The sequence below is a fragment of the Chanodichthys erythropterus genome, chromosome 16 (assembly GCF_024489055.1).
Source record: "Chanodichthys erythropterus isolate Z2021 chromosome 16, ASM2448905v1, whole genome shotgun sequence".
NCBI classification, from domain to species: Eukaryota; Metazoa; Chordata; class Actinopteri; order Cypriniformes; family Xenocyprididae; genus Chanodichthys; species Chanodichthys erythropterus.
This window is the reverse complement of record NC_090236.1, coordinates 18,570,154-18,593,034: the sequence shown is the minus strand read 5'-3', so window position 1 is coordinate 18,593,034 and position 22,881 is coordinate 18,570,154. Positions and strand designations below refer to the sequence as shown.

At 36.5% G+C, this 22,881-nt stretch overlaps 1 protein-coding gene across 1 annotated transcript in view; it reads right to left on the bottom strand.

Moving 5' to 3' along the window:
* Positions 1 to 14,371: 14,371 nt before the first annotated feature.
* Positions 14,372 to 22,881, bottom strand: part of ephb3a (eph receptor B3a) — a 49,245-nt gene continuing 40,735 nt past the window's right edge. The window contains exon 17 of the transcript XR_010891893.1: positions 14,372 to 14,469. The gene's annotated coding sequence lies outside the window, so the exon portion shown is untranslated. The remainder of the gene's footprint in view (positions 14,470 to 22,881) is intronic.

The following is a 22,881-nucleotide window of genomic DNA, read 5'->3' as shown; positions in this document are numbered from 1 at the left end:
ACACACACACACACACACACACACACACACACACACACACACACACACACACACACACACACACACACACACACACACACACACACACACACACACACACACACACACACACACACATACACTACTTTTGGTATATATATCATAAAAATCCTAGCATACATTTCCTAAACATATACTTAATTCTGACAAATTTTGGTTTTATAATTTAGTCCTTATCAATTCTGATCTCATTTTGCATAGTGTATTGCTGAATGACTCTTTTAATGTACATGTTTTATATGATTTGAGGATCCCCTGATGAGTATGAATATTTGAAATGAATGGACACATGATGGCGCTATTGTGCCTTAAAGAGATTGACACTGAACAGAACTGCAAAACTCTATATGCATGAGAATGTGTGTGTGTGTGTGTGTGTGTGAGAGAGAGAGAGATGGGATGATAATGATAAAGGGAAAGCTACTGAGTTTCTCAAAAACAAATGATTCATGCATTTGTTCTGCACAAGTTCATTGGTCATTTCTTTGGATATTTACTCATCTTAAGAGAAAAATTTTATATTTATGTGTCTTCTGGTGCATACAATGTGCTTTTTGTAAATTGTTTTGAAATATTATTACTGTAAACTCATTCAAATCTGTGTTCATCAAAGAAGTTTTAAATTAATGACTCAAACACCAGCATTATTGTGCCATTCTGTCATTCAATAGTCTTGATTTTGCTGGTGTGTCCTTATATATATCCCCCTTTTTTCTATACATAATATAAATATATATTATCACTGATATTTTATTTATGTTCTGTAAATATTTCATTACCATTTTGGATTGTGGCTATGACACACCATTTTTTTCTTTGTGTTGTAATACAGTGGCAGTAATTTATTAAACAAGTCAATGCTGATGGTTATTGATAACAATTAAATGACAAAAAACTACATTCCAAAAAAGCTGCTATTCATGTTTTTATTTATTTGATATCTCTTGAATTCTGAGTGCAAGTGTGCTTTTCTTTCTAAGTGTAAAAGCATTGTTCACCCCAAAATGAAAATTCTGTCATCATTCACTCACCCTCATGTCATTCCAAACCTGTATGCATTTCTTTCTTCTGGGAAACACACAAAAAATACCTATTTTGAAGAATGTTGGTAACCTTACAGTTTCGGTTCTTGTCCATATAATGTCAATGGGAACAAAAATGGTAAATTTAAAAAAAAAGTAAGTCATACAGGCTTGGAATGACATGAGGGTGAGTGAATTTTTGGGTGGACTATCGTTTTAATAGTGCATTTTTCTGCAGTAACACTTACCAAACCGGGCAAGATGGGAAACAAACTATTCCAATCAATGTATTGCAGAGCATCAGAGAATTAGCATTTAACTGTTAACCCCTCAATCCAGATGATCTCATAAGCAGCTCTATGTGAAAGAAGATTATAATCCCAATCCCACATACGTGTTCACATCTGTAGCAGTGATAAGCAGAAGGACACAGTAATCACTGTAATTCAGAGCAATTGTGACAGTTATAATCTTGACACTATCATAAATCTGTCAGAGATCAGACTTCCGTCTCATTCTGAGTGATGTCCTCTGATAGCTGACCAGCTTTGTTGGAAAAATGTATCTCCTGAGAGCTTTAGTAAATTGTTTTGTAAATTGTTTATGAGAATCTTTTCTTCAAAATCCCGGTCACACCATCTAGAAAACATCATATTTTTATGTTAATGAGACCACATTCCTTGGACATAATGACATAAATGATGGAGGAAAAACAAGAGTTTTTTAAGTAAATTAATGCCAGCTTTTATCCTGCGGGAGGTTCGGCATCAGAATAATGGCTTGCCAGTGGGTTGGCATTTGCGTTCAAGAGGCTTACGTGCCCATCTCTGCACAGCTCCTCTCTCTTCATTTGAAAATGTCATTTGGAACCAGCAGGTTGTGGCCACGGCAACATCAGAGAATAACATTTCTCAAATCCTATTTGACAAATATGTGTCAGACGTCATAAGCGGCTCGGGATTAAACATGTCGGCCAAACGCGTTTAGCGTAAAGTGGAGGGTAACCCAAAAGAGTTCAGGCCAATGCTACAAGAGAACTGGGGCCTGGAGAGAAGAGTTGCTGCCAAAACCTAAAAGACAGGAGAAAAGAAACATTCATCAGATATTGTGTGCATGTTATATAGCACTTAGTGTAAACCTGTTTGTGGAGGAGGAAAATCAGGTTTAAGGTAATTTATAGTAAGTAATTGGTTTATGATTGGTTTATGAATCACATTTGGAGCAATTATCAGAAATGAAATCACATTTATGCAGCGGGCGGCGGAGCAATTAGCTGTGTGTTAGCGTAGCGTTGCGCTGCGTACGGTACATGAATGTAATGGTAAACACTCATAAACCCCCTCCAAACCAAGACTAGCCACCCCTCTCATATCAAAACAACACAAAGTTTGTGAAAATTATTTAGCTCTGACACTGTGGGATGCAGCCTTCATTTTGCATCTCAAAAGCAAACAAATACGAATGCTAATCATGCTAGTTTGAAAAAGTAAGAAAAACAACAGACAAACATTATAGCAGTTTTAGCTTAGACCAATTTGGGCTAGCTTAAATTTGAAATTTTGAAATGTTTAATTTTGGTCATAACTGGTTTTAGATCGGCAGCTTGTTGATGACCACGTTAAAACCAGCGTGAAAGTAACGCCGGTGTGTCACAGTCATGTTCTGTTTGTTTTCATTTTCCCTGTCACTGTTTCCCTGAGATCTCATTCATTATTTGTTACCATGGTTTCTGATCAGTTTCGCACCTGTTGCTTGTTCTGTTGATTATCATCCCTGTGCACACCCTCTCTTTGTTCTTTGTAGTGTAAGCTTCTTTTCTCTAGTTCATTCTGTGTCATGCATCATTCTTCGGATTATACTACACAGCAATTCGTCACAGCCAGTGGCACTTTCCATTGTAAGATTTCTTGAACTCAGATTAAAGTTCCTCGCTTGAAACTCTTGAAAAATTAAATATATTCTTCTTCTTCACGTCCAAAAATGAGGTGCTTAATCTTAAGAAAATGCCCACCTCCATTTTATATAAAAGTTCAAGTATTAGGGTTGCAATTTTTTCTTACAGTAAATTGGGTAACAGTCTTTAATGGTTAAGTCATGTGAAATCATATAATGTTTCATGTAAAAAAAATGTATCATGTAAAAATAACATGATATTATTTACTTATCTTCCTGTGACCATGTAGTATGTAGTAAAGTCATGTAGTAAAACTTTAAATTTGACATTAATACAAAGTGTACTTTTTAAAAGTGTACTTAAGTGTGTTAAAGAATTAGTTCACTTTCAAATAAAATTTTCCTGATAATTTACTCACCCCCATGTCATCCAAGATGTTCATGTCTTTCTTTCTTCAGTCGAAAAGAAATTAAGGTTTTTGATGAAAACATTCCAGGATTATTTTTTTTATAGTGGACTTCAATGGCCTCCAAACGGTTGAAGGTCAAAATTACAGTTTCAGTACAGCTTCAAAGGGCTTTAAAGGATACCGGACGAGGAATAAGGGTCTTATCTAGCGAAACGATCGGTCATTTTCGAAAAAAAATAAATAAAAAAAATACAGCTGTATATGCTTTATAAACACAAATGATCGCCTTGCACGTGCTTCTGCCAAAACCGCACTTTCGTATTCTTCAAAAAGCTTATGCTGTATCATATGTCCTACATTCCCTATTCTACTTACAGAAAAAACAGAACTGGCACTGTGTTTGTTCCGTAAGTAGAATAGGGAAGGCGTAGGACATACAGCGTAAGGTTTTTGAAGAATATGGAAGTGCGGTTTTGGCAGAAGCACGTGCAAGGCAATCATTTGTTTATATAAACCATATACATTTAAATTTTTTTTCGAAAATGAGCAATCGTTTTGCTAGATAAGACTCTTATTCCTTGTCCGGTATCGTTTAAAGCCCTTTGAAGCTGCACTGAAACTGTAATTTTGACCTTCATCTGTTTGGAGTCCATTGAAGTCCACTATAAGGAGAATAATCCTGCAATGTTTTCATCAAAAACCTTAATTTCTTTTCGACTGAAGAAAGATAGACATGAACATCTTGGATGACATGGGGGTGAGTAAATTATCAGGAATTTTTTTTTTTGAAAGTGAAATAATCTTTCATGAAATAAAATCACATACTCTCTTGAGTGGGTACTTATTTTGAATGAGTACAACCACTAAAAAAGAATGTTCTAAATAGTATGAATGTGCGTAGTATGAATATAATCCGGACGCACTACATTCGCTATTTTGTCATTATCATGTGACCTACCAGCGTCAGTTGCGTTAATGATCTTCACCTTCTATATAGTAGGAAAGTATGCAATTTAGGGTGCAACCATAGTCATGAAAGTATACTCTCTTTAAGCACACTTAAGTGGCCTTTTATTTCATTAATATAATATTAGCTGCAAATATTCAATACAATGAAGTATACATCTTTTTCACACCTTATACCTTCAAGGCCTTACAAATTATACTAATATTATAAAGATGATTTTCACTGATCATTTACAATGAACAATTGTCTTTCCTGTACTGCATATTTTTTAAGCAAGCATCCTCGATTTACATGTCCAGCTCTGCTGTGCCCCGCCGATGGATGAGTCAGCTGGACTAAAAACCAAGATTTTGTGTCTAAATTGTCATCAGCATTGTTTTTCTTACTAATTAGCCATGATTGGTTTCCGTGGGAACTCAGATGGACGTTCCTGTGCTTTGCTTTTCACAGTGAGCCTCTTGATTGCATTAGAAGTGCGCATGGAAGTTATTACAAATTGATAAGGACTTCATGGGAGGTCAACAAGAGATCGATTACTAATTGTGTTATGGCGTCATTTTGAAGGGTACAGAACCCGCACATACACACAAACACCTACAGAGGATGGCTTGAAAACAAAACAAAGACTGTTCTTCATGAGATCCTAAACCACATTACTTGTGCTCACATGTGAGAAAAATACCTTTCATTAGCTCACCGATAACAGCAGAGTATAAGCTATGCAGCGTCAGTTGAAAAACGTTACCAAAAAAATCAACCTTGAAGTGATGCAGCCGCCTCCATTTGTCTTCATTCTGTTTGGCAGGTAATCTATTAGTTTTAATAATCCCCGCTGCCATATCGCGAGCCAAGCAGCCATGTTGCCGAGGCTTGTGCCCAGGACTTCATCCACCCTAGATAAGTCATTATGACAATATGAGCCAGTCAACCAGTAAGACGGTTCCCTTCATCGAATGTTAGCATGAAAATAAATCCAGTGGGATGATATTAAAAAGTGACCAATAAACCTTCCTTGTGGTGAAATGTTGCCAAACACATATTTTACAATATTCAAAAGTCATCAGTGATGTTGAAGTTGCAAAGCATTTCTTTTTTTTTTAAATAGAATATGCCTTGATTGACCAAATAAATAAATAAATAATTTTCTTTTCCTCATTTTCTTTAAAAAAAGAAGTGCGAATCAAGGTTACAGTGAGGCAATAAAGTGACTGGAGCCAATGTGTGAGGAATTTAAAGGCAGAAAAGTGAGACTTATAATTTTATAAAAGCACTTGCATTAATTCTTCTGTCAATACTCTGTATTATGTGTGATGTAAAACGCTGTGAAGTCATATTTGTGATGGCAGTTTTAAGATTTTACAGCATATTGTTGTCATGACAGTAAAGTTTCAAAATGAATATAATTTCAAAGAGAATGTTTTTCCACACTAAAATCACCTCAACACACAAATTGTTTACATCTTGTGGCTATACTAATGACTCAGTGAGTATTTTAATGTTTATTGATTGGCCCATTTACTACTATTGTTCAGCAAGTGCCTCAGTATACACTATATATATATATATATATATATATATATATATATATATATATATATATATATATATATATATATATATATATATATATATTAGGTCTAAATTAGAGTTTTATGCATTTGAATTCCATGTAAAATTCATATCCATTTGGATTACACAGATATCACAAACTAATACATAAATGAAACGAAAAGATTTCTATACTAAAAAAGGGCATAGTTTATTAACTATTTGCATCTATTTGATTTTATTTAAATAATTATATTTTCAAAATACATTCATGCATATTGCTTAGAAACATAATAACACTGTTTATTTTTTTTAGTATTTGAAAGTAGGACTATAAGGTTAAAATATTTAGCTATGGAAGCAATATTCGCTATTTAAAATGTATGAGATTGAAAGAAATTTGATGTACTGATGATAAATATACCTGGATATAAACCTGGATATTTTGTAGGCCTATACATTCAGTTCATTAGTACTATTACAGAAATGTATTTATTATGTCTGACATTAAGTTTATTTATGTTAAAATCGTATAATTCAAATCAATAGGAATTTTATATGCAAATCAAATACATCTTAAACCTAGATTTTTTATTGTATTTATTATCTTTTTTTTTTTTTTTTAAGAAAATGATGGACATAATTTTTTTTTTTTTGTGGTAATCAATGCCAAAAGTGCTGTCAATTGATTTTAACTCGTTCTGAATTCAGAATATGCCTTTAAAGCAACCCTGGGCATTTGCAAAAGTCCAACTTTGTATAATTCCTCCTCTGCCTTCATCTTATGCAATTCTTCACATGACAAATCCACTTGTTACTTTTAGTTAATGGCGGCTCTGACACCATCACTAATCACCCTGGCCCCATGCAGATAGCAGCACAGCATAAAATATTTCACCACTGTGTATCAATGTATTATTAAAAAGTCATTTATATTTAATGCCGCAGGTCACAGAGAGGTGTGCAAGCAATAGCTGCACTCTCGCAAATTCACACCTACCACCAGGAGACTCGGTCAAAGCAATCCTGTCGCCTTTAAATGGACATATATAGACCATGTACGTGCTAACCGCAGACACAAAATCAAATGGATTATGCAAGTGGTTGAACGTTCAGTGCCCTGGTCCTGCAGTGGGGGATTATAATGCTGTTGATATGTATATCACCCACCAGGGATTAATGGATTAGTCCTGTCCTGCCCATGACAACACGAATCAACAAGTCTGGCGAAACAAGGTCCTGGGATTGACCGATGAATTTCTGTGTGTTTCAGACTTAAACTTGTAATGTTTAGCTTTATTTTTGTTTTTCTCTTTCTTTCAATATATGTCTACAGGGAACATTGTAGACACCCACTGATGGTTGGTTGGTGAGGTCCAGGTTCCCAACCCAGACTCTGGAGTGTGTAATCCTGTCTAACATGCATGCAAATCCTATCTTTTGCCTCAAACAATAGCCAGTCTGTGTGCTACTCAGCAATAACAAAGATAGCAGTTAGCGACTGGCTACGTCTCAGCCCGAAGGGGGTAAACTTCAAAAAATGTACATAATCTGCTTTTGTCAGCCATCCAGAGGCTGTTTAAAACAAAGGTTCCATTCGTCCACTTCTGAAGTATACGATTGCACCCAAATAAATCAATCGAACGAATGTATCATTGGGTCTTGACGATGTTTCTCAATTGACAACAGTGAACTTCATTCATTTTCTTCAAAGGAAAACTGATTTTTAACTTATAAACCTTTAAAGAAAGACCTGTTGTGAACTCCGAGGTTATGGTATATATGTTTTTGCTAAAGTCATCTAACCACATTATTTCAGCCTTATTTTTAAAATAAACATGTTTAACAGTGTAATTTGTTGCGAAAATCTACATTAGCCATGATGTTGTACAGAATATTTCCAACAATCAGAGAGTCTCGGCGAGCGAATCGCGCCAATAGAGCTTGCAGGAAAAGCCCACTCCCATGAAGCACAGCGAATGACGTAATTGATGTAATTTTCAAAAAACTGAAATATTTATATGCATATTTTGCTATAAATTTCAAAGATACTGTTTGTAAAGATTTATAATCAACAATGACGAGTATGTCATTCACAATGCTTTATTGGACTGTAGTTCTTTCCCTCATGATTTTCGAATACATTTTTGCTTTAAGTAAAAGTTTGTAATGTTGTGATTCACCCCATAGCTGCTTAGTTTGGTTCATGGCTTATAATGCTTTAAAGTGTTAGTTCAGCCAAAAATAAAAATGATGTCATTTATTACTCACCCTCATGTCGTTCCACACCTGTAAGACCTTCGTTATTCTTCACAAATTAAGATATTTTTGATGCAATCTGATGGCTCAGTGAGGCCTCTATTGCCAGCAAAATAATTAACACTTTCAGATGCCCAAAAAGGTACTAAAAACATATTTAAAACAGTTCAGGTGACTACAGTGGTTTAACCTTAATAAAATAAAGCGACAAACTTTTTGTGCGCCAAAAACCCCCCCAAAATAACGACTTTTCAACAATATCTAGTAATGGCCAATTTCAAAACACTGCTTCATGAAGCTTCTGAGCTTTATGAATCTTTTGTTTCGAATCAGTGGTTCGGAGCACCAAAGTCACGTGATTTCAGTAAACAAGGTTTCGTTATGTCATAAGTGTTTCACAATTTTAAATAGTTCACGTGACTTTAGCAGTTTGATATGTGATCTGAACCACTAATCTGAAACAAAAGATTTTGAAAAAGGTTTTGAAATCAACCATCACTAGATTTTGTTGAAAAGTCGTTAAAGTATTCTCGTTGCTTTATAATATTAAGGTTAAACCACTGTAGTCACATGAACTGTTTTAAATATGTTTTAGTAGCTTTCTGGGCATCTGAAAGTGTTAATTATCTTGCCTCACTGAGCCATCGGATTTGATCAAAAATATCTTAATTTTTGTTCCGAAGATGAACGAAGGTCTTACGGGTGTGGAATGATATGAGGGTGAGTAATAAATGACAGAATTTTCATTTTTGGGTGAACTTTTTTTTTTTTTTTTTATCCCTATGGGAAAAATTAATGGAAAAAATATTTCTGGAACCAATGCTGCTGAAAAAGTGGGCGGGTACTAATGCAGTCTATTGCGGTTTTGTGTTTTTTCTGATAGTGACCTGGGCTGATTTCGGAACCACATACTAGAATATCACTCTTACTATTTTACCATACCTTTCTATGGCAGAAATAAAAGTAGTAAGCTATTATGCGAATTCAGCACAGGTTTTGCTTACACCGCTGAGATGGGGCGTGGTGGATTCTGCATGTCTAAGCCACTGCACGTCTGGTTTTGTATTCGACTTATTATACGCACACCTCGCTGATCCTCTTTCCACACAAGCGTGTGCGTGCGTTTGTGAGCGCAGGTCATTTTCTCAGGAATCTCTCGCTCAGTGGGAGACACAATGGCTCAGCTGGGGGGCTTCAGTCCAATTTGCCATTGTGTATCACCATTTCTCCCTTAACACAAACATGGCGGCCCTCCAGCTGTACTCTTGGCACTAAGACTGAACCTGAAGTGCAGGCGGCTTTGTCATCCCAGCCACACTGCGCATCAACAATATAGACATCTATTTACTTCGGATCCACAAAGATTTTAAGCTTCTCCTTCCTTCTCTTTCTTCACTCAAGCATGTCTTTTAAATATGCAAGTGTGGAAATTACATTTCTTTGGGGTCGGCGTCTCTGAGAAACTCACGCACCTTGAAAATCAAATTTGATGAAAACCTTTCATATCCATTAAAAAAAAAAAAAAAAAACGTTTTATTTTGTTCAAAGTGAGCCTGTATTTTTGTGGTAGATGTTCCAGGTATTGTTGAGAAAACTCATTTATGCGTTCCCGGGATTTTGCACGCATTGCCTTAGCTGGGAAAATCTGCGTAGCCTACATTATAAGTGTCCAGACCTCATCATTACAGAATCATTACTTTTTGATATTAATATCTGGAAAATTTCTCAACTTATTCCAAAATGAACTCACAATAATCCAAATCTCATGCATCCAGCGAGGGTTTTTTGGCACAAGAACTGTACAATGTTCTTTTGCTGGGCTACAGATCATCTGATATCACTTACAGTACGTTAAGGATATTTCCCATTGAATTCAGCCCAACTGGAATACAAAGTAAGAGAAATAGGCCAGAGGAAGGTCACTGTTGTCCAGGGCTTTGTCCCTAATTGAATCTGCTGTCCCTGTAATGGTAACTTCATTTCCAAAGCCTTGTGTGATTTTTCCTGTGAAAGGCCAGCTTGTGTGCGCCCTGCCACCACGCATAATACCGTGACAGAGACAGCGGCCGAAAAATAAGCAATGAATTCAGACTTTCTGAATTGGATTAAAGTCCCCATGGTGCTGAATACTAGTCCTCAGCTGATCTTGAATATAATGCGAGGCACGCTGTTTACTTTGGAAACCGGCAAATGCGATGTTTTCCACGCTTGAGTCCAGAGCATGTAGGTGAATTTGTAGTTAATAAGCCTCTCTGTAAACAACCCTTTTATGACAGCAGAATGAACTCAAATCTATATATCAGTGTTTGACTAATACTTATTTGCTTAACCAAACAAAAATTCAAGTGGTATTCATGCCTTTAATAAATAAATAATTTTAGCCAGTATCCTTTGTAAGCAGGAAAGTGAATAGTTACTGACATGGTGCTAGAAAATGATAGATTGAAATTTTTTAATGCTATTGTGTTCTGTCACAAAATGTTTGCGAAACCTTTTAGTTGCGATCAAACTCAACGATTCTCAGGGGAATGCAAACATTTTTCAAGCAAACCCAAAATTTATCGGGGGGACGCAAAATATACTAATTAAATATATTAAAATTAACATCTCAATAATGTCTTCATTTTTGGTTTTGCTTTTTCTTTAATGACTGCACTCTATTTACATGAACTCCATAAGGTTGTATAAAACCTGATGATCATGTTCTCCAGCATAATTTGAGACTGATTCAAAGAGCATCTTCAATGAAACAACATCTGGCAATCTTTACAAACAGTTCACATGATCAATGTCACAAATTTGCTGTATGTTAAATATTTCAGTAACACTTTACAGTATTGTCAGAGCAATATATTTTTTACAACATTTATTAACCTTTGTTACTGTTAGTTAATAAAAATGTTCATTAAGCAGTTCATTAAGCAAATGTAACTGTTCATTGTTAGTTAATCAATAGTAACAAATGAAGCCTTATTGTAATGTTTTACCAATATTTATTTATGTATTGTACATACGATTTTTTTTTTTAATTTTATTTAATACTTGTTTATTTAAAAAAAAAAAAAAAAGTTATATTTTTCAACCTCAGTGTGGTCGCATTTACCATTGTTTGGGAAATTTTCACATGCCAAATCCAGTCATTTCAATAGGAATCTGAGCAAGTGATAATTTTATGTGAGGGAAAAGGATTTCCCCTTGCAGGTTTGAAAGTGACTTTTGTGTGAGCTGTGCTTTATACTATGCTACGCTATGGACAATAGACAATGGACCTTTTTGCCTGCAAAATGTTGCTAAAATGACTGCACCTCAAGTAATCAACAAGCTGTAAGCAATAAAAATTCACAAAAACAACTGTCTTCCATAGGTTTCTTGTTAAATTCTTAAAGGCATGTAGCTTCTGCATTCTGTTATTAAGCAGTTTTAGATACTGCTGACATGTTCAGCCTGTACTTGAGTGACAGTTGTGCTCCTCAGCAGTCCTCCAGCAGATTCATCTGGCCCATACAAATGTTAACTTTACAATGAGATGCACCCATTCATTCACTCCCTCCCCCCATCCAAGTCCACTCTTTTCTCCACCTACCCCCCGTTCCCCTTGTCGAAGCTCTTCCTTTGTTGACACCCACCGCGTATCAATGGTGCCTTTGTGAGCAGGAGAGTTTTCACTTTAGCAAATCTGATTAAAGGGACCTCAGTCTTGTCTACATGCCAGAGCTTTGATGACAGTGTCACTGCAGGAGCAAAAGAAAATTCCAGCTAACCTCCGTGTCACCATTAATCATATAATCAATCCAATTTAGCCTGCTGCAGTGTCACTTTCACAGTCTGTTTTTGCTAACTGTAAGTAAGAGGGCCTCCTTTCTTGGGAAAATACTCTTCAAGGACACGTTGCTATGAATTCAAGGGGCTACAACTCCACAGTTGGTCCACAGTAGGTTGCTCTAAATGGTTTGTAATATAATGCTGTTAAACGATAGTACTGACGTTTTGAAGGGCGTCAAAGTCACCCCCGAGGGCCCACTGACTTCACGCTGTCCCCTGTGATTTGTTTAAAGGAATATTCTGGGTTAAATACAACTCAACCTCTAGCAGCAGAATTCATGGTATGCTGTCAATTACCTTAGAAAATAATTTGACTCCTCCCTTTAAAAAACAAACAAAAAGTCTTGTTTAAAGTAATGCACTTACAATGAATAACTATATCCGGAGGGTTTGAAAGCAGAAATGTGAAGCTTGTATTTTTACATGAATAATTCAGTAAAAGTGTCTAGTATTTGATCTATAACTTGCCTAAATTGTTCTTTTCGAGACATGTGCAGATTTTCGGTAATGCGATATATCACGATAATAAACATGCACAATATTGTTATCATGGTCACTTCAAAATACCGTGAATGATTATTTACTATGAAGCCCAACGTGCAAGAGAAGCACATGGTGAAACGAGTGAAGGAGATACGCTGAATGAAAGTGTGCGTTCACTCTCTGACAGAAGAGGGTGCTGATGGAACAGCAGAAATGCAGCGGTTACCCCGAAAACTCTGTAAACAAAGCAGCTGCACTACTGTTTAAACAGCCATTCAGTTTTTTTTTTTTTTTTTTTGTATTCACAATGTTGTTCATCACAGCACCAAATACTTAAAGTCTTAATAGGATAGTTTCAAACTTAATAATTTTTTTTTAAATAAATGTTTAAGAAAAAGAGTTAAACTTAAACCTGTTATAATGTGACAACACTTTTTTTGCAACTTATTTCACTATCGTGATAATTCCATATACCATGATAAAAGCTTCAGAAATTATCGTCACAGTGAAACTTTGATACCGTCACATGTCTATTTGGGAGTCATTTTCTTGAACATCTGATTATGATTACTAAGAAATGCACCAATATAAACATTCTAATAATTCACATTATGACTAATATTAAAATTCTATACTGTTTTGTCTAAATAAAATAAACGCCATTAAAAATGAATCATTTTAAATGTTCCAAGTGAATTTAGACACAACAACAGGCACAATGTACATAAAATGGACACAAATTTTGAGATTGGCTAAGGATTACAATGATTAATTTTAGTATTCAATTGTTTTTAAGATTAACTTTGAGTGTTAACTTATGGCAAAAGTAACCATATTGTAAAAACGTGATGAGCATGTACAATTTTGATCTTCATGTCTGTAATTTCGAAATAGTCGCTGACTGTGCAATCACCCCATAATATTTCAATATCTGTGCATTAGAGTACACATGATTTATGTTTGCTTTTCAAAATAAGGGATGAATTATTATTATTTTTTTTTTCCGAAACTATCACCTGTGACATCAACCTGAAATATGACTTTAAGTGAGCTCTAGGAGACAGACGCACAAACATTTATATCTTCCAGTGTCATAAATTTTTCCTCTAGTGGCGTCTGAGGCTTACCACAATACCGCTACAATAGCTGCCACTAAATCCAGCATTTCAAGCATCATGTGTCTTCCCCATCTTATACACCCACAGATTTTTTCCCCCCTCTCACTTTTCTATTTTGACATTTCTCTTTGGCTGTGGTCAGAATAGCATACAGCATAGTTCCATTTCTACAGTATGCACGACATATATTGTACATTGTATGCAAATTTTCTGTGTGAATAACCAAATTGCCTTTGTCAAAATGAGCAGTTTGCAAAGGAGCACATCGCACTAGATTCTATATCCCATAATGCAATGCATTTCAGCAGTTATCCCTGCCATTTAATGGTGTACACCATTATACAATCAAAAAGCCTGCTTCTTTATTCACCACCCTTCAAAAGTAGCTCTATAGAGAAAATAAATGGGATTTTTACTGATGTGCTCTGAGATCATGTGACAACAATAGCATATATTTATTAATCCATAACACACACTGTTTCACATACTAGTATTTTTATTTTAAATAGCAGCCAGTATAGAGTATATCCTGTGGTAATATTCAATTCCGATCATATCTCCCTTTCCTTCGCTCTCTCTCCTTTGTTCTCTGCGACACACACAGTTCATGTAATTGGGTGTTATAGCCAGACGCAGCTTGTGGACAATAGGAATTCATTTGCAGTCAGTTTATTTGTCGCAATCACGCACCTGGTCCTCGAAAGCAAGAGTTCATATCTGAATACGTGTACTCAACCTTGTGTGATCAGCCGCCCGAACAGACGCTCTTCGTCTGCCAAAAACTAATCTCGGGGCACATCTGTCCCATCGCTTTGAAGACGGTGTTGGCAGTTTCAGGGTGGTAGAAAGCACAGCTGCTGTTTGGGTGGTCTTCCCTGATGGGATTGAAGTACACTTCCTCCTCACACCTTAAAAGCAAACAAACAAATAAATAAACAGACAGACAGGTACTCTAGATTGGCTTGTTTTAAGACAAATTAAGACAAATAAGGCCAAGTACTAAACTGTATAACTGTCACGAGGTACATTAAACGCTACAATTCACATAATTGGTTGTGATTAGTTCAAGAAAAAGATTAGGTAATATGTACACTGAAATATCTGGAGATTCAAGTTCCCTCGATTCCTGTCATTTTTAAAGGTTAACTGCATCTATAATTGTTTTAAATCTACATGCTGCCGCTTGCTTCCATGTCACAGCGGTAGACACGTTAATTGACTTTAATGTACTTGGAAGCATGTCAGAGCCGTCATCATTGCATCAACTCAAACATTTTAATTCATGACTTCAGGTGCGCTGTTATTTTCAGCCCTCATGAATGCACGTCACATCCCTGAGAGGTCGAACAGCATTAAACGGACTCAAACGGGAACAGACGCTTTCCACACTCAAAACTGATGCACATATCATTTACTACTCACATATGAAAGTTCATTTGTCTTATGAAAACCGTGACTCAGCAGTTGCTGGGGCCGTTCCATGAATCCCATTTTAAATCGGGCGATTAAAATGCAGTATTGTACACAACAGCCTCAAATGGAAGACAAGTTGAAAAGAACAGAGGGTCAATACTCTCCAAAACTGATCTGTCATCCTCTCCTGCTCCTGAAGTCCACCTCCTTCTTCCTGTTGCTATAGCAACCATTCGGCAAGGACAGGGGCATTGTAAAACACGGCCCTCGGAGAACAATCAATCATCGCATTCCTCTCGCATGCTTCTTAATTGCTTTTTGGATCATCCTCAAAAACATTTAACCCTGGGTTAGGGTCTACTCTACTAATTTGTGCCACTGATTCATTTTAACGCCGTCTTTCCTGTATAGCAGAGCCCTCTAAAATATCCAATGTTCCTGATTACATTTTAGTGGAATTTCACAGCAATTTTATAATGACCCTATCTACATTAAGTCTATGAATCTAGAGAGCACCAGGGCATGATGCTGGAAGGGTTTTGAGACTCATCCGAATACAGAGAAGCAATGGTACACTTGCAGAATTCTTTGCTTCAAAATCTGGTGAGCTGCCTATGGAGGCAGCATTTTAAAACCCAGAGTGTCCACCTTTTTCCTGAATGTGGAAGTCTCAGCTGTTTTACATCTTCTGGTCTTTCTAGTCAAATTGCCACATTTTCTTAGATGATTATATAAACACCTATGAAAATGGCCAAAAGAAAAAGAAAAAAAGAAATAAGTATGGCTCCAACAGTCATTACAGTTTTGCAATGCAATGTTTTGGCAGTGCCTCACCTGTCAAAGTTTAATTTGTCGGTAGATGACATGACGAAACCTTGATGAAAACGTTGTCAAAATGATCTGCATTTACACAGATCCGCAAAAACAACTAAAAACACTGTATTATGCTACCAGGCCAGTAGTTGGCAATGCCACTTTGTAAAGAAACACTACGTGCCTATAGACTGAACATGTAATATATATATACGCAGACATCACCATTTTCAAAAACTTGCACTTTGAAACTCGTTTTCAAACGCTTGCATTTCAGGCCCCTAAAACGTTGTTGTCGAGTAAATGAATGGCCAAAATGTATAAAAAGTTTTTTTCTCATCAGTCTTTGGCACAAAATGCTATGCATATGACGCCAGACATGGACGTACTCTTTGGGATTGCTGGTGCTTCAAAACAAGTAATTTCCAGGAATTCCTTCAGTTTATTGCTGTTGTTGTGTCAACCAACAACAGCACAGCTTTTAGTACTTGTAAGCACAGCTTAGTAGTATTCGAAAAGTTTTTGATTAATTAATTTGCTCTTTTTATCCAATATTAACATGAGTTCCTGTAAAGACCAAGACAAATGTTCAATGGAAGTTAGAATCCATCATTGGTGGCGCTCATTGGTTGCTCAGGAAAAAAGTGGATACTTTGATTTTTATGCTTATGCTAGGGTATACGCACTTCCCTATACTAAAAACAGTAAGGCAAACGAATAGTATGTCTGAATACATAGTAGGTGAAAAGTAACCAGATGACCTACTACTTCTGCCAAGATTTGCATTCGATGAACACTTTACTATCCCGTGAGGCCATGAGAGAGGATTTGAATGGAAGCGAAGCGACGTTACAGTAACAACATGGTGGATGCAGTACATCCGAATTTCATTCATACTACCCATATTCATATTATATTCAACATACTTTTTAAAAGTCAGGAAGTTAATTCAAATTCAAATGTAGTACCTACTCAGACAGAACGTGATTTCAGATGCAGTGTATGTGTTCGGAAAACTGAAGTAGGCCTACACTTTGGGTTTAAGGCCAGCGGGAGCATTCCCGACAGGAAGTCTCATAACTATGGAGTTCTATGGAGCACGTGACATATGATAATAAACAAAACAAACAAAAAAAAAAAACAGATATTGTGGCCACGAATTAAGAGGTAAATCTAGGCTAAACTTTTTAATGTAGTTAAAATATGGCCACAAATAGTTAAAATGAGGGAACAAATTCATACAACATGGCCACGATTTACTGGAAATCAAGTAGTAAGCCGAAAGAATGAATTCTGATTTCATGTCCAATATATCTTGTTTTTTCCCCTGCTCCATTCCTAACATATTTTAGGTGAATTCTCTGCAGAATTTCATCTGTCCACTACAGAGAATGCAATGCAACAAACTAAAAACAAAACAACAAGAAGATTGCCAGCAAGGCAACAGATTATAATATCAATCAGTAATAAAAAGTACTGATTAAAAATAGTTATTTTACCAAATATGTATTTATATTCATATTAAAGTATCACATCATTAGAGCTGTGTCTTCATTGAATCACAATCCCAGAATGCATTGCAACAAACTTACCGAAAAAATCCAGAGTATAAATAAATGTGTATTTCATTAAATATTAAAAGTAATGTTATTCAAAATTTTACAATATTGTATGTATTTTATGCTTAAGAAGGAATCACCTCATTAGCTTAGCAACATGCTAATGTCAACTCTATTGAGTGTTCTTACGAGGGTCCGTGACATTTAGGATAGTGCCTATAAGGGCATCTCACGATGTTTTGGAACAGAGCCTATATGCAGCATCCATATATCACTGTATACTGTATTATAGACCATTCTTGCAACTGCCGGAAAACAAACTAAGGCAGGAGCAGATGCTATTTATATCTCTGCTGAAGCCGAGGATAGGAGCACAAATGGAAGGTGGGGGAGGGACAAGGGTCATTGGCATGACTTCATCGAAAGGGAGTATCTGGTCCATCTCTGTCTGGATGACTCAGGTGGCAAATGTCAGTTTGCATCTCGGATAAAGGAAATAAGGAACGAGCGAAATGAGGAGAAAAATGCAGTGGGCGGAGGAGGAAAACTCAAAGGAATGTGGTGCAGATTTTCTCTGGATTTTCCACCGATTTCCTGAGGGCCACTTTACTTTCTTAAAGTCGATACAAATTGAGCAGGGTGGTCTTTTCAGCAGGTCCCTGAGACCTGGTGTGCCTATTAGGCCACTGAGAAGAACCCACTGTGCTTTCCAAAGGCCTATATCCTTACTGTATGTTGACGTCAAGGATAATGTATGAGCTTCCAGCTGGTTCTTTATTCCTGCTTCTCTTTGCCTCTCTCCTCTGATTTACAATCTGGCTTTGCTGGCAGGAACACCATTGGGGGGTCCCGAACCTCCGCAATCCCATCGGCAAACAGAGGGACTCTAATCTGTGCTTTGTGCTTTCCAAAATTCAACTCAGCTTTAGTGTGGTAAGAAAGTCTTTATCTGGCCCCTGAAAGCCCCTCTGCAAGCACTTAAAAGTCCATACTGAGGGATGTCGCCCTTCTAAGGTGAAAGTCACTCAGTCATTCAGCCGGACAATGAAAGGCTGCAGCGCTTCACTAGGTGTTTAAGTCAAAGTGCCCTATAAATATAAATGACAGGCATTAAATGTGCCTTTAAAGGCTGGTCTCAGGTCAGTTCCCCATGTGCCCTGAAGACTCAAACACTGCAGGTTTAGGTGTGCCTGACGTTCACTCTAATAGTCTGAGGAGTGTTTGACGAAAGGTTGAGACTTCATGTGAGGCACGCACAGGCTGTGCTTCATAAAGAAGGTTATCTGTGATGCTCTGTCATGTGAAAGTGTTATGGAATGCTTCAAGTCAACATGGAATCAAAATAGACACCATTTACACGTTCCTGTTCTTATTGTACATGATTCTTTGGTGCATGGCTCAACCGTTATTCAAACTGGACACAAACTGTGAGATGACAGTAGCGTTTCCATTACAGATTTGCGCAAAACATTTGCGATATTTTCTAAATGGCGATAAAAAACTATTCGATATGTGACTAAAACATAAGTCATTTTTCAAAAGATATTTCTATCTGAGAGCTTTATTTTGAGTGTAATATTTGCCGCGGCTTCTAGAAGCCCTTTTCCCTCATATATGCTTCCCTGGGTGCTTCTCAATTCTCCAATGGATGCTTCCTTATTTCTTCGCTCCTCATCCTCCAGCCTGTGACCTGGAAAACGATCAAAGAAAATCTTGAAGGCCATTTTAATTCTATAAATGCCATTTCAATTCTATAAATCGAGGTGAGGAACAAGGCGTGAGGAAGCTTCCCAAGGATGCACAGGTGCACAGACATCTAATACTATTAGTTTCGGTACCACATTATTTTAAAGTGCCGTAGTTACACGTTACTACATGTACTTACTATAGTAATAACAGTAAATTATGCATAATTACAAGTTGCTAACCCTAAACCAGACCCTAATACTAAATGTAACTTTATAGTTAATACATGTAGTTATTTAATAGTACTCAGTACTTATTTGAGTAATTACAATGTAACTACGACACTGTAAAATAAAGTGTAATCTTAGTTTCTATTATGTTAATTTTTAATTGTTAATAGATTAATACTAGGCCTATTAGTATTACATGTCAAACTTTAAGGGTTCCCACATCGAGCGCAGCTGATGATGCTCTGAAATGACGCTCGAGGGATCAAGAATATTCCAATATACAAGAAAAATTTCCTTTGATTACCCCATCCTTGTTTTCTTTTCTTGCATCCTCCATGCATCTATGGGGTGAAGCTGAGGTGTGGGGAAAGAGATGAATAAATAAGAAATGAAAAGCACCCCCGTCTCGTCTTCTGTACAAACATAACGCACTATCTTTAAAGAATGATGATATGACTGTACTTCAGGTGACCTGTAAATGCGAGAAAAAAAAACTGTTTCCATTGCAGTTTTGCAAAATATTCCTTTTCTGAATTGACTGAAAAACCACCTCATGTGGGCGTAAAAACTTTTTTGCGATAATGGGAGTTTTTGCGAAATTGACATTTTCCATTGAGCATATTTTTTTTAAATCGCAATTTCAATTTGCGCAATTTAAAGGTTAATGGAAGCGTGACTAGAGTTACCCACTGGGCCTCCATGCCACCTAAAATTGACTCTAAACTCACGTTCAGATCTGATTGTATATAAGTTTCCAATAAAATCACAGAATACAAACTAGTCCCTCCCTACATCTTGGATATTCTGTATCATACATAATCACATCACATTACGGAAATAAACTGAGTTGCAAATGCTATTTCATGTTGTCTTAAATCTTTTCAGGGGCAGCTATAAACATGCCATTCAAATTCATTGCCATCACTACTTTGTCATACTTGTTACCCACAGAAATTGATGCAATATTCAGTGTTCATTTTTAGTTTTAGTTTTTACAAGGCACACTGTAATCACCTTTACATGGGTGGCAGATAACAACCATGTAATTCTTGTGTCTGGTTATTAAATAAACAAGTACAAACCAACAGCACGTTCATATCTACACCTCCGCCTGTTTCAACACCTCATGTCATGTAGACGCTGGATAAACACTTGTGAAGGAGCATGAATGTCAGTAGATGGTATAATGGTGTCACCGTGTTGCTCCTGTGTGTATGTGGGAGGAAATCAATGGGGCAAAACGGTCTCTAAGCAAGATCATCTAATCCATGAAGAGGGATGCTACGGAAAATTATACAGCGCTACTGAAGCAGTGCATAGAATTGTAATTAGCAGTACTTGCTAGGGCATCACTGTTATTATATTGATCATATATTTATAGGCATGTCTATGTTCTAAGTATTAAACTGTGTTTTGTAACTCATTCCACACTATTTGTGGTAAAGACATAAATTATACCTTAAATCATGTAGTTTATTGAGGAGAGGTGTGATTCTAAATACTTTTCGCCAGGTAGATGTCTGAAAAAATCTTTTAGACTTTCATTGAATGAGAGACCCTAGCCATATTCAATGACTAGAATATCCAATAGAGACCACCTAGCAACCATCCAGACAAGCCAAGCAACTAATTCTCAACAGTATAACAATGATTCAAAACACTTTAGTAACTGCAATGCTTTAGCATAATGGCAGCTTGTTTTGCACAGCAAAAATCAAGTTGTCATCAGTGTAAAACCAATCAAAATTGAAAGAGGTCAGCACATCCTCCCACATCTGTAGTGAGACCAAACACGAGCTGTTTTCTGTCCGGTATACACGGCGAATCTGCCATGTCCATCTAATTGGAAATTTCGAGCCTGAGCCAACAGTCAGCAAGCACGTCTTGACAGCTTCCACTTACACACGTGCCAAGAGAACGTTAGTTATACGTTCGACGCAACTTCTGCAGCATGCAGTGATGTGTTTCTGACAACCCCCCGAGTCTTCAGCGTGCAGTTACACTCCACCATTCACTCTATTTTGCTATCTTCCTCTCAAACATCACAGATGCTAACACACTCTCAGGCTGTCTGTCTGCATCTTCCTTTCCCTTGCACAAACTCACATGCTTGCTCTGTTCCAAAACTATGGTGGCAGCATTCTAAAGCATCACGGGCATGCTCCTGACGTGAAGGCTGCTCCAAACCTTAATTCCAGACTTAATTATACTGCCATCATTAGATGTGTAATTTTGGCCAAATTCTAAAGCGGCATCGCATGCATTCTTAACAGAGAAAGCAATCACAGCAATCGTAGTGATAAATAAATCAAATATAAAATAAGAAAAAATGCAGATTATATATAAACTTTTTTCAGTAAATACTGAAAAGTATTAAAATATTTCAGAGTTTAATAATTTAATAATTCAGAGTTTAGTAATTTAACGTTACAGAAAAAAAAAAGTAGAATTAAGAATTCATTCCCACAATTTGTTAATTTGTGGCCATGTTTTTATTAATTTGTTGACATTTTACTAATTTGTTCTCTCGTTTTAGTTATCTGAGGATAAATTTGGATACATTTCAAAATTGCGTTTTTGTTTCAAAGCACTCTCTGTCCATAGTAGCGTTTTCAAGTGTTTTCCAAAAGCTGCTTGTCCACACTGAAACGTCAGAAAACATTTAAATCAACTTAATGCAAATACAAAAAATGTAATAAAAACTGTTATCAAATGTATCCAGATTAATCTCCCAAGGGTAGCATGTTCAGGGTGAAGAGCAATGGTCCTAGTACTGAGCCTTGCGCTACATCATACTGAACTTGTGATCGTTATGACACCTCTTCATTTACTGCTACAAATTGATACCGGTCAGATAAGTGTGATTTAAACCATGCAAATGCAGTTCCACTAATGCCAACGTAATTTTCGAGTATATTAAAAAGAATGCTTTGGTTGATAGTATCCAATGCAGCACTAAGATCCAGTAACACTAATAGAGAGATACAACCGATCCGATGATAAAGCAAATCATTTTTAACTCTAATGAGAGCAGTCTCAGTACTATGATACAGTTTAAATCCTGACTGGAAATCCTCACAGATACCATTTCTTGGAGAATTAACATATTAATGTAGACGTAGCATGAATTAAACCTTAACCTAAATGAAATCAATACAATTTTAGTGAGGGATCAAATTAGTAGGTTACAACGTAGCCATCATTTAACGAAAACAAGAAAGAAAATTAGTACATTGTGGTTGCAATTTACCTAAAATGAGGGAACAAATATTAAGTTGTGGTAACAAATTTCTGTATTATTATACTTTATTACACCTAACCCTAACCCTAACTAGCTTAACAACATGCTACCATGAAACCATTGAAATCAATGGCAAGTCGAGCCTTGCTTAGTTGCTGCCTACGTAGATGTTTAGCTTAGCAACATGCTAACATGAACCATTGAAATGAATGGTGTTTATCCCATTCAAAATGCTGTTTGAAGTGCATACATCGAGTGTTGCTACCTACAAGCAGTCTGTAATGATCACTTGTGAGGTTATGACTTTCAGGGTGTTTAGCTTAGCAACATGCTAACATGTAACCGTTCAAATCAGGGGCAAATCGAGCTCTATTTCTG